Source organism: Tachypleus tridentatus, chromosome 6 (assembly GCF_004210375.1).
Source record: "Tachypleus tridentatus isolate NWPU-2018 chromosome 6, ASM421037v1, whole genome shotgun sequence".
In the NCBI taxonomy this organism is placed as follows: Eukaryota; Metazoa; Arthropoda; class Merostomata; order Xiphosura; family Limulidae; genus Tachypleus; species Tachypleus tridentatus.
This window is the reverse complement of record NC_134830.1, coordinates 121824704-121838333: the sequence shown is the minus strand read 5'-3', so window position 1 is coordinate 121838333 and position 13630 is coordinate 121824704. Positions and strand designations below refer to the sequence as shown.

Sequence of the window (13630 nt, the reverse complement as noted above, 5' to 3'; positions counted from 1 at the left end):
AGGCTCTACAAACGTTGTCTAAGCTCACGTATTAAAGAGCATACATAAAACACAATAGATAATTCTGGATTCTTTAATTTTTATTATATTTAAACCTTCATGTTCTATTCTGTAGTTTTCTTTCTGATTAAATGAATACAGCAATTTGGCAACGCATACTGTCTTTATTTAAATAAGATAGAATAAAAAAATGATTAGGTATAGTAATGTTATCATTTCAAGGTGACAAATGTTTTTTATGTATATTTCATTTTCTCTGAAACATCGCCCCCTAGTAGAAGCTACGTAATTTTTGTTTTACGCCAGGTAAGGAAGAAAAGAAGTATGTGGTGGGTGGTTTAGTCATTTTATTAGATTATCAAAAAAAAAGTGTAAACCGCATTGATGTTGAGTTAATCGTATCGTGTTATAGATTCGTATTTGATGTTCTCGTAGAAAAATTAAAGACTTTACTGTGATATATAGTTACATATATCGAGTAAACTTAACGTATTTTATTCTTTAACACTAGTTTACGTTATGTCGGTATCGTTGACAATGTAACAATAGGCTTGTTGGGAGTTGGAAAGAAGTGAAGTTTTATTATAATTTGCATTACTGATAGAGGTTAGTCTATTGTATATCATAGACAGCCAGCCTAATTTGAATCTTTTCACAGTCAGGGTAACAATGTAACGCTGCTGTAATTTGTAAACAGTAACTAAAACTGTGACAGTATGAGTCATGGCCATTGTGCTTATTTTTTGTAGTTAATAGTTATATCCTGGTTTTGACACAAATTAAAACTTTCCACATCTCGTTTAGTTTCGTTTTCGAAAGCCGAAATAATTGTTACTTGTTGAATGCCGTACACTGGTTAACAACATGTCTTTCAAACATTCTAATTCAAAAAACGTCGATGAAGAACCTCATTCGGCAGCAAGTTTTCATGTTGGAAGTGATGATGAGGGTGGCACTGTTAATAGAAATAAGATTAATTTGAATAGGTCAGACGAAAATCCTATTAATCATAACCTCAACTCTGCCATTGACCAACAACCAGTGTCTGGCTTTGAAGAACAACCAAATATTCCTTGCCATTCTTTCACAGAACCAGCAAGTAATACTACTGGTTTGAGAAGGTCATGCTCATTTACCCCACATATGAGAGATCGTATGAGAAGAAAACTTCAGTTTTTTTTTATGAATCCAATTGAAAAATGGCAAGCTAAAGGTAGATTCCCATGGAAGCTAGGACTTCAGGTGATCAAAATAATATTTATAACTGTCCAGCTAGCTCTGTTTGGCTATGATGCTTCCAAGTACAGACAACAACATGAAAATACTGTTAAAACTTTCAGACATGTATTTTTGAGAGGCTGGGATGCAACACGTGAAATTGTTTCATACCCACCAGCAGCTGGACAGTATGCAGTATATACAAAACCAGAATTTTTCCAGTCTATTGACAATGTAATTCATAAATATGCCACTGTTACAAACACTACAATTGGATCTTATGGCTATGATAGTGATGATGGTGGAATGTCTTCATTGTGGTTCTGTAAAAGACAATATAGAAAAGGAGAGGTGTTTCCATTTAATGTGACTTTGAATTATGACAGTACTCCAGTTGATAGTTGTCTGGAAATCCCCTCTTTGTATCCAGCTGGAGACAAGAGATGGGAAAACTTTCATATGAAATATTTCCTCAAAGAACATAATAGTTCAATTAATTTCAATAACTTGATTTATGCTGAATTGAAGTTTAGTCTGAAAACTGTGTTTTTAAAATCTCTAACAAAATTTGACAGTCCAGACTGTTTTCTCTTTGACATAGTAATCAAGTTTGATAATTCTCTTCATGATGGTCAAGTCCTGGTTCTTTTAAATGCTGAATCAAAGAAACTGATTTGTAGTAGCAATGTTCAGTATGTTGAAACAGATAAAGTTGATTACTACTGGAGGCAAGTTTTGAATGGCTTAGTTATTTTTTTGTGTATTATGTCACTAGTTCTCTGTGGAAGATCACTTTACAAAGGGCAGTTACTACGACAACAAACTACCGTGTTTTTTAACAAGCAGTATGGTAAATCCTTGTCCTTTCAGGATCAACTGGAATTTGTTGACTTTTGGTATGTGTTGATAATTGTTAATGACTGTTTGATAATTATAGGTTCTGCAATGAAGTTTCAAATAGAGCAAAAAATTATTGAGGGTGACCAGTATAACATTTGTTCAATTTTACTTGGTACTGGAAACCTTCTCGTGTGGCTAGGAATACTCCGCTACTTGGGATTTTTCAGTAAGTATAATGTTCTTATTCTTACGTTAAAGACGGCTTTACCTAACGTTCTGCGATTCACATTGTGTGTTATGCTACTGTACTGTGGCTTTTGTTTCTGTGGTTGGGTTGTTTTGGGTCCCTACCACATCAAGTTCCGCTACCTGAGCACTGCGCCTGAATGTCTGTTTGCCATGATGAATGGGGATGACCTCTTTGCTACATTTGCCATCCTTAACACACACAGTGACCTCGTGTGGTGGTTCTCTAGGATATATCTCTATGTCTTTATAAGTCTGTTTATTTATGTTGTTATTAGCTTGTTTATAGCAGTTATCATGGATTCATATGACACTATCAAGAGGTATCATGAGCAAGGCTTTCCAAAGACAGATCTGCAGGAGTTCATCTCAGAAGGTAACGAGGGAGCAACTAGTGGAGTGTATCGCCAAGATTCAACAAATAAACAGTTTATGGATTATTTGATCATGTGGTGCTTGAGACCATGTCAACCAAGACAGAGAGAATATGAACAGTTTTAAATAAAAGATTACTTTGAGAACCAGTTAGTAATATCCATTGTGTGTTGCATCATGTGATAGGTTCATCATGTAAGACTTAAATGTTCAGTGTTATTTGTGACAAATGTGGGATTCAACAGTAGAACTAAATCTTTTGTTAGGTTTAGTGGAATAAGATTATCATATACTCATTTTTAATTAAAAATTACTTTATGTAAGTATGTTTACAGAAAGGGATTATAAAATATTAAGATTTTTTGATTAAAATACTAAAATATGCAAGCTATTTCAAGGTGTACATGATACTCTATGCTATGTAGGCAGAATAAGATACGATTTATATGGCATGTAAACAAGATAAAATGTATGACTTATAAAATGTTGTGTAAACAAGATAAGATGTATAGCTTATAAACTGTTGTGTAAACAAGATGTAAGGCTTATAAACTATGTCATGTGAACAAGATGTATGGCTTATAAACTGTCGTGTAAACAAGACAAGATGTAGGGCTTATAAAACTGTCAATGTGAACAAGATGTATGGCTTATAAACTGTCGTGTAAACAAGATCAGATGTATGGCTTATAAACTATATCATGTAAACAAAGGATATATGGCTTATAAACTTAAGGACATGTAAAGATTTATAATACAGTTATGTAATTTTAGTTACTAGATAGGGATCACTTGAAGTGTCTTGTTTTTTGTTTTTTAAAGGCTTGCATGTATAATGTATTTTCACCTGTTGTTGCAGGTGCCAACATAACTTCTTTACAGGAAGGAATATATATATATTACAATATAAATATATATGATGTATGTATACTGTATAATTCTCTGTATAGTGATTTCATTTACAGTTTACAAGTTAACTCCATTTTGAAAGATATGTGTAAAACTTTTATCTATTTATTCACTAAATTAGCTTCAGGATCTCTCAGATCAAGGAATATTTTGTGTGGTTTTTCTTTTTATCCTTACAGTTTGAGGAGGAATCTATATTATTATGCATGAATTTAAATCTTTAATTTGTCTTTTTAATAACAATAAACATTTGTACAAGTTTTATTATTTTCAAAAAGAATGACAGTAACATACTGTATACTGGGTTATGGTGTAAACTTCTTGAGTTTGACCATGTAACGAGAGATATCTTTATTTAGAGTAAATTTAAAATAAACTTCAATTTCATTTTATAATAATGTGAAATAATTCCACAACTTTAAGAAAGACAGTTAAATTTCTTGTTGTATCTGTCTAATGCACAGTTAGAATTGAAATAATATTACAATAGTGTTATTTTGAGATGAATCACTAGGAATATTCTGCTCAGGTCAAACAAGAAAGATCTGTAACATTGTATAAGGGCTAACATTATAAACCGTTATGTAATAAAATGATTTGATAATTTTTCTCAATGATCAACAAAACTTGGGTTTTTTTTTAATAATATTTGGGTCCACCTCTAAAATTGTTGTGAAATTCTTTATGGTATCGGTAAAAATACTTTGTAATCTATTTGGATGTGGGTTTAAGAAAATGGAAGGAGAAATAACACAGTCAATCTAAGACATTTTAATTGTAAAATATTTTTTTTTTTTTGCAGTCTTTTTGATGTACTGTAAAACTTGGAATGAAAAATCTTTCAGAGATTGGGGTATTAACTTGAAATATATTTATGTCTGCATTATTTTAATACAAAGTTATTTAATGAGCATTTATAAATATTTTGTTTTTTCTTGGTCAAAAATTGGTAAATAGAAAAACTTTAAAAATAAAATGAAAATAAGTGACAAAAAATATATATGAAATGTGCTGGTGATTTAATGTCTTTCTTTTGAATGAAGTAGTTTAAGTGACTGTGATATAAAAAGGTTTTATAACATAATAAATAAAAGTAGAGGTCTGGAAGTATGTGACGTAAATGTTTTTGAGACACGTTTTATGTTTGTATATTGGTAGATGTGCTTTTGTTTTATATAATTAAATATCTGTTTTGTCACATTAGCTCACTGTAGTCTCCATTTTGATTTTGCTTCAAATGTCAAACTCCAGAACAAGTTCTGTATTTCTGAAAACACTATTTCAAGTGTATTTGTAGTAAACATTGTTATACAACTTTGCTGTTGTTCACTTCATTTGTGTTATGTTTAAATTGTTTAAAATTTCTGAATCAGTTAATACTTTTGAATTTCTATGAGAAATCTAGAAACAGGGACGACAGGCTATAACTCACACACACTGGTTTGAGGGTCAACTCTTCCATCCCACACAAAAAACTTAATTTATCTTAAATGTTGACAGCTTTTGAAGGTTGTAGTTTTTATCTACACCTCTATTGTGTACTTACAAAGGTTTATCAGTTAAACAGGACTATTAAATATTGGTAATAAGTAACATTGGTTCTGTACTGACAGGTCTTGATACCTAATGTACGATACTGGTGTAACAATGTTGAACATTGTTACATAGAGTGATGCTAGTAGATGTTGATACATAATAGGTAGTATTAGTTCAAAGCTGGTATACACTTCTATATAATAATAGGTAGTACAAGTTAAAGGTTAATATACATTGGTATATAATAATAGGTAGTGCTAGTTTAAGGTTGGTATACAATAATAGGTACTGCTGGTTCAAGGTTAGTATACACTAGTATATAATAATAGGTAGTGCTAGTTTAAGGTTGGTATACACTAGTATATAATAATAGGTAGTGATAGTTCAAGGTTGGTATACAATAATAGGTAGTGCTAGTTTAAGGTTGGTATACAATAATAGGTAGTACTGGTTCAAAATTAGTATACACTAGTATATAATAATAGGTAGTTTTATTTTAAGGTTGGTATACAATAATAGGTAGTGCTGGTTCAAAATTAGTATACACTAGTATATAATAATAGGTAGTGCTAGTTCAAGGTTAGTATACACTAGTATATAATAATTAGTGATAGTTCAAGGTTGGTATACAATAATAGGTAGTGCTGGTTCAAGGTTAGTATACACTAGTATATAATAATAGGTACTGCTGGTTCAAGGTTGGTATACACTAGTATATAATAATAGGTAGTGTTAGTTTAAGGTTGTATACAATAATAGGTAGTGCTGGTTCAAAGTTAGTATACACTAGTATATAACAATAGGTAGTGTTGATTCAAGGCATGTAGACATTGGTATATAATAATAGACAGTGTTGGTTATCCTTACTTTAACCATTTATTTGTGGGTAGTTTTGATTTTGAATAAAAAATTAGTTTTAGAGATTGTAATGTTTAAAAATGGAAGTAGCTTTATACATTTTAATGGTAAATGTTTACATCAGCAAAGAATGTAGTAATTATATATTTAAAAACAACTTGTATGGGTAGAGAAAACACTAATTGAGGAGCGAACAACGTTTCGATATTCTTTGGCCATCGTCAGGTTCCGATGACTGAAGAAGGTTGAAATGTTGTTTGCTCGTCTATTAGTGCTTTCTCTATCCATACCAGCTGGTTTTAAATATATAATTTTCTCTACAAGTAGGTTTTCTCATCATCATGGAGAATGTAATAATGGTTAATAGTGAAATGCTGACATGAACTATTAATATTTACTTTGACCTATTTTCTGATTACAGAACTTTTTTACAATATTCCAAATACCTTAAACTAAGTATCCTAAGTGAAAACTTCACTTTAGACAGGTTGATTTTTATTTTGTTTTTTCGCTACAGAGAGTTAACATAAAAGGAAATACTTGTCTTACGCATACATACACAATGTACAAAAGTATCTTTACATGTAACATTGAAAGATACAAAAATCCACTAATCTCTGCCACAAGAGTGTTTTTCCAAATACTTTGGTAACACCCTCTGAATAAAGCTGTTCAATAACTAAAGAACCAGAGAAAGATACTAAGTACCTTAAAACCAGACCATATAGTTATAAATTATGGAGGTTTGGTAATTATAAATGGACATGAATTTTTTTTTTTAGTGCAGTGAAGAAGTGTGCTGAATTCATCGTAAAGCCTAGAGAAAGTGAGAAGTCCTTTATTTCAAATGTATATGTTGTATCCAGCAGTTACAACCCTATCAAAAACTCTTTGTAAAACAAATCCTAATACTTAGTACAAAAAATGGTTTGGATATAAAAATTATGTAGATGTTAGTATACAAAACAAAATGTTAAGACTTAAATTGGCATGTTTGTTTTTATTTTGATTCTCATTATATATGAACTAAACTTTAAACCTTGTAAAGGGAACAACAGGAATGTTTAAAGTGACAGTGGAGACCTTTCTTGGCCACTTGCTGGCAGTGAGGGAAGGGAAACAACACTATGATAACATCAGTAATGTGAGCCATTTAAAATCTGTATAATTACCTGAGATTTATAGTGAAAATTGTAGTAAACTAGAAGATGTTGAAATCATGGTTTTTGACACATGCCCTCTTCTTGAAAGGTCACATTGAGTAAAGGTCATGCTAACTTTCTCCATTTTGCTTGTAGTTTGGTGATGAGGAATGTGTGTCAGAAAAAAGTTGACTGGACTATAAGATATATGAGATTTTAGTGTGTACTCTTGACCTTGAAGGTCAAGGTCATGTTGAGTAAGGGCCTTCCTTATACTGTTAATTAAACAGTCAGAGACAGAAATATTTCTCAAGAATAATTTTATGTATCCATCAAGTAAAAAGAAAAGGTTGTGCTGAATCAGGATCAAAGGTCACACATACAGGATACAGAAGTGTATTATTAGTTCAATAAATCATGATTATTTATACCAATTTGTTTACATGTAAATTTTTAATAAAACATTTTTTAACTAATTTTGTCACATAATTATATTTTACGAGCTGTCTTAATTGGTGTACACTATAAGAGAAGGATATTTCTAACAATACATTTTACCAGTATTTTGAAAAAAGAACTCAAAGTATGAACTAATAAAATAAATCAATAGTGTATATTTATATCCATACTTTAATTCTCATACAACTTACTTTATAACTACGTTATTTCCCACCTACTGTAGTCCATATTACAGTATTAGTGTTACAGTTACTTTACTTTTTACTATCATTAATACACCTCTACAGTCTCAGTGTTAGTTGATACTCTAATTGGTTCTTGAGAGAGAAGATTAGAACCTTCCTGGGTCAAAATAAACAGATTTATTGGTTATCTTAGTCTTGTTCACTGACCATATGAAAAGTAAGGAGTTTTCAGATCTAGCCCTGTCACTTTAATGGTCTGACTTTGTGCATTGGTTGCCATTTTTCTTAGCAAAAATGTAAATGTTTAATATTTTTACTATAAAACTTCAAACTTTTACAACAACAACAAAAATAGGAGTAAAAGTTATTCCGAAACTGTTGAGTCATTATCTAAACAAAGGTAGGAATGACCAAGGATGTATGTTTGGATACAATAATAGCCAACCTATAACATGGCCCTTGATCTAGTGTGTTGTTCTACCAAGTTAGGTTGGGATTGGTTCAAAGATCACAGTTTGATTCAAAAACAAATATTTTTTTTTAGTGAGGATTTATAATATCATGACTTCTGTAGTTGTGGCAGGTCTATTTGTGAAACTCATGAGTGGCTCAAAAAGTCAAAATAACACTACTTTTATTTTCGTATTCTGTTGTTACACGTAAAGCTGCACAATGGGTTATGTGCCCACTGCAAGGATCAAACTCAAATTATAACATTATAATTTTGAACCTAACTGTTGAGCCTTTGATGGTTAGTGTATTATTATTATTATTAGTTCATGAAGGTTTCATCCAGCTTCGTGTATTATGACAATTATATTTCGTAAGGACTCCATTAAGTTTCCTATGCTATATGTATTGTATAATGAATGTAAAAACTACTTTAAGTTCACGAGTTCCATAATGTATCGGTTTGGTGATTAAAGCACTCGACTCATAATCCGAGGGTCGCAGGTTCGATTCCCCGTCACATCAAACATGCCCTTTCAGTCGTGGGGACGTTATAACGTGACGGTCAATCCTACTATTCGTTGGTAAAAGAGTTGGCGACGGGTGACGATAACTAGTTGCCTTTCCTGTAGTCTTACACTGCAAAATTATGGACGTCTAGCGCAGATAGCCCTTGTGTAGCCTTGCGCGAAATTCAAAAGAAACTAAAAACAATGTATCGAAAGGACAACTCCATCATTTGACTGCTAATGTTACATGTGTAAAAGAAAGGTAAAATTTAAACGTAACAAGTTCAGTTGTTATTTCTTGGAAATTTATAGGAATGATAATTTTAATATTTTGAGCTGGGTTTGATAGCACTATTACTCATAACTGCCCAATATTTGTCAGATATGTTGAGACAAATTTAGGCCCATAGTGGAAAAAATACTGTCTAAATGTTAGTTGAGCAGCACCCGTCCCACTTATCACAAACCTTTGGTCAAGTCGCTTATCAGTAAAATAAATGAAGTCATAGGATAGAGAAATCAAAGAGGGCACGTGTTCTGTTCGTGGCAGGTGCTGCTGTTAGATACAATGTGAATTAAAAAGTAAGGTTAACGATAAAGTGACGCCATCTAGAATATTTATTACACTATAAAATAATATATAACGCTATATAATTTTATAGTAATGAAAGCAAAATGCTTCTTACACAAAAAATTATGCATTTACAGAATTCCTACATAAAATATTCACGAGTTTCAAAGAGGAAAGGAATCAATTAATGTTTTTGTCCAAATTTAATTTTATATCACCTCAAGGCTGGTTTTAATATGCTAAACACTGAAAGTTTATTATAGTATTGATGAAAATTTTTGTTTTTCAAGGAAAGTTTTAAGAACACATAAATAAATGTTTACAAATGTGCTTACTAGATGGGGACACATGTCTGAAGTTATCGTATTAACGCAGCTCATGTGATACAGGTTGAATTTAGATGTAGAATTCTCGTTTCTCAGTTCTAGTGGAGAAAAGGACCCTATTAAGATGCTATTTTAAAATAAACCGAACTCGTGGTTTTCGACATTGGGTCAAGCAACATGACAATAACTTGACCAATACAATCCGTGGATCTCATTTTAATCGCAAATCTTTGAAATAAACTTTAACTTTCTTAATCTTAGCTAACAAAGTTGAAACATTTGTTTATCCAGACTAGTGTCGTATCGAAAAGAGCATGCGAAATCATGATAAGTTGGAATGTTATTATGTAGTATCTTAGTTTTAATATACAGCAGAACTCACTCTGTCGTAATAAAAACTGCATAAGTAGAACTAGAGAAGTTTCTTCACACAACGAAAACTTAAACTACAACATGATAAGAACCTCAAATACCATAAACTAGTTCTCATCATAGAAAAAAGACATAAATTACAAAACATGACCACAGATACGACAAACTAGTTTTATCATACAAAACAAATTAACCTACGATAAACGAAAAACTTTACATTGATAAAACAAATTATTATGAGATTAAAGGTTTAATTGACATTTTTAAAGGTATGTTCGTAAGCACACATTTATTCCACACTTTCATATACAGACAGATATACATTCTCGATCCGTTTTTAAAATGATCCTACATCTGGTGCAGAAATTGTTTCTCTTAAATAATGGATTTATCTCTGATATCAGACATCGAAGAAAATGATGATGATGGTGCAGGAACTTCATTTGCGGGAAGCTTTGGTTATGTCAACCCTCTATCTACTCACCAGTTCACATGTCGGAATGACTTCGCCAACCGTTTCGTTTTGAAACTACAGCCAATTCGCTAAACTGATAAACAAAGCTTTCAGAAGAAGAGAATCTTATCTAATCCTCGCAGTTTGGGATGATTTCATCTGTCACTAAGATGGCAGGCCTAATTAGCTGCAGGAAGATGTTATTATAGTCGACCTTTAGTGAGAAATAAATTAATATCAGAACAGTTTTACGTTTCAGATTTGATCACATCTCTCAATTCTGTACGGTCGTTTAGTGATAGCTAGTGTTTTTATATATTTTGCTATTTGTAGAGAATATTCTGTGTAGTCATCTCCCAACTGCTTATAGTTCTTCGATGAACTCAGCCATTAGCTTAAAGACTTATAAGGCGGGTTCGATCATCGCAGCGGACAGAGTAGATAACCAATTGTGCGGCTTTGTCCTAAAAGTATTAAAATGCAAACTTTCTGAAAAGTTTATGATATACTCGTGCGTTAAGTAAAATGAGTTGTTTTGGGAATCTATAATAGACACATTAAAGTGGATTTATTTTGTTATTGTTCTTTGCTTCACCCAGCGTTAGAAAAACGAGAAAGTAACCTTTCTATCCATTGGCATTTTACTGTTTGTTATACTGACCTCGTGATTACATATGAACATACTCTGAAAATTAGGCTTAGGAACGACGACAAATTTCAAAAAATTAGGCTTAGGAAACTCTACAAACTTCAAGAAAATTAGGCTTAGAAAAGGATGAAAATTAGTGTCTTGTAAAAATAGCTGAAAAAGGAATATAAAAAACACTAAAAACTGTTGATAGAAAGCCAACCATTAACGAGAACATAAATAATTTTATATAAATGTGAAATTTAAAAAATAATGCATATAATTTTGTTTTTGTGAAAGGAAAACGTAAACCTATAACAACCACCAGTATTCTACTTGTGTCAAAGTAAAAAGTATTACATTAACATATTTTTTAAACTTCGCGCAAAGCTACACGAGGGGTATCTGTGTTACCCCTCACTAATTTACAGGTAGTTAACATCACTCACTGCCAACTCTCAGTTGGCAACGACCATTAGATTGCAATTGGAGTGTCTTAACCATCAGTCTAAAATATAGTGTAATAGACATGCTATCTATTAGATAACATATATTAATAACATGTTTATGCTATTACATATTATATATACTGATATATTATATCATTAATATATTATATTATATTAATATTAACACATTCATTTTATGTCATATTAATGCTGCATTATGTTAATAATAACATGTTATATTGACGTTACATTATATCAATATTATATTAACACATGCAGTTAAGTAGCTTTAATTTATTGATTTGTAATCTGTACCCTAAACGGCACCTCGTGTGAGACGAGGGCTGAATGGCCAACTCAGAGTCCCCTAAAATATCATAGTAGCCAATCCTAATTTAAGGCTGCTTGCTACTTTTAACCTAATAACTGTAAGTGTATGTGTGTGTATATATATATAAAACCAATTAGCTAGAAGTGTGTGTGTATATATATATATATATATAAAACCCACTAGCTCTAACCTTATACGTTTCGATCCACAACTCAACACACTGACATCCAATAGAACCATTTTCCGGTAAAGCAGCGGTAAGTCTACAAACTCACAATGCGGGACGTATGCAGTAAATAGTCTGATGCAACATTACTTTAAGTCAAATTCTAAAGACCACGCCCACTTCTAGTTGTAATTTAGGAATATACTGGTATCTAACTTACACAACTGTAGATCTAACTACCAAGTTACACAAGGGCCATTCTTTTTCAACTGATAAACCAGAGAGAAATTAGCTCATCACTAACACCTATCTTGAGCTACTCTTGTCTGATTGGATACATAATCCCAAAGTACAGGGACTTTTAGTTGTTATTTGATTGATTGATATTTGTTGCTTTTCTTTGCAGCAACGTGTAACGTACCACAAATCATCGACTAACGCTACAAGCACAACTACTATGTCACGTCCGGTCTTAAAGGAACGTTTTCGGAATGAAATATAAACTTTGTTCCTATTTCCTGTAACGCGAATTATAGCGAGTTCAAAAAACAAAATAAAATTTACTTCGTTTTTTTTGTCAACAAAAAAATTAATAATTGTATTAATAATGCTTAATATTTATATAATGTTATTTCTTTCCCAATTTTATAAGCCTTTTCACACAAAGGAGACAGTTTGAATTTCAGGATTTTTTCATTTTCATTAATGTAATAATATCTTAATGACTAAGACCTTTATAGCCCCTATTGTTAGCTTTCCTGTTGAACTACATTGTACCGCAAAAAGATACTTACACAGGGGAAACAGTTATGAATACAAACTATTTATCGTCTGTCATACATTGTAAATAGCTGATTAGTTCAGGTACATAATTTATTTTTCTAGTACGCTTATAATTAGACGCATGTTAGATTTTATTAAGTGTAATTAAATATTACATTTCCTAAGTCAAAATCTTTTCAAGACATCCCAACCTGAAGATGTCCTAAAAAGGTCAAAACGTCGTTCTCTGCTTTATTAGTAAAAGTGTTAATACCCATACCAGCCGTCCTGAGATACATTTATAACATAAACGATTTCACCAAAACAAATTAAATATGTTTTTCTTTTCCTACCATTCAGCGTTGTTTATTACAAATATAAAATGTAGACGATGAAAAATAATATATATTTAAAAATTATGTTTGCTTCAACTGCGCAAGTCTATGATATTTCTTGTAGTAAATGAATACAAAAATGAGCAAAGAGCTAATAATTTGATATAACATCATAAATAAAGTTTGATGTAACATTTTCGATGAAGTTTAATGTAACATCCGTAGATAGAGTTTAATGCAACATCAGTAGATAAAGTTTGATGTAACATTACAGATAAGGTTTGATATGAAATCATAGATAAAGTTTGATGTAACATCGGAAGATAAAATTTGATGTAACATTATGGAGAGAGTAAACGGCGGGAGTAACTATGACTCTCGGACGGTGCTAACGCAATGTGATTTCTGCCCAGTGCTCTGAATGTCAAAGTGAAGAAATTCAACCAAGCGCGGGTAAACGGCGGGAATAACTATGACTTCGAGTAGTCAAATGCTTCGTCATCTTAGTA

General features: G+C 31.6%; 1 pseudogene across 1 annotated transcript; it reads left to right on the top strand.

The window, feature by feature from the left end:
* Window positions 1-317: 317 nt before the first annotated feature.
* Window positions 318-4791, top strand: LOC143253482 (mucolipin-3 pseudogene; annotated as a pseudogene). Its single transcript, XR_013029664.1, has one exon. The product of XR_013029664.1 is annotated as a mucolipin-3 pseudogene (transcript).
* Window positions 4792-13630: the final 8839 nt, after the last annotated feature.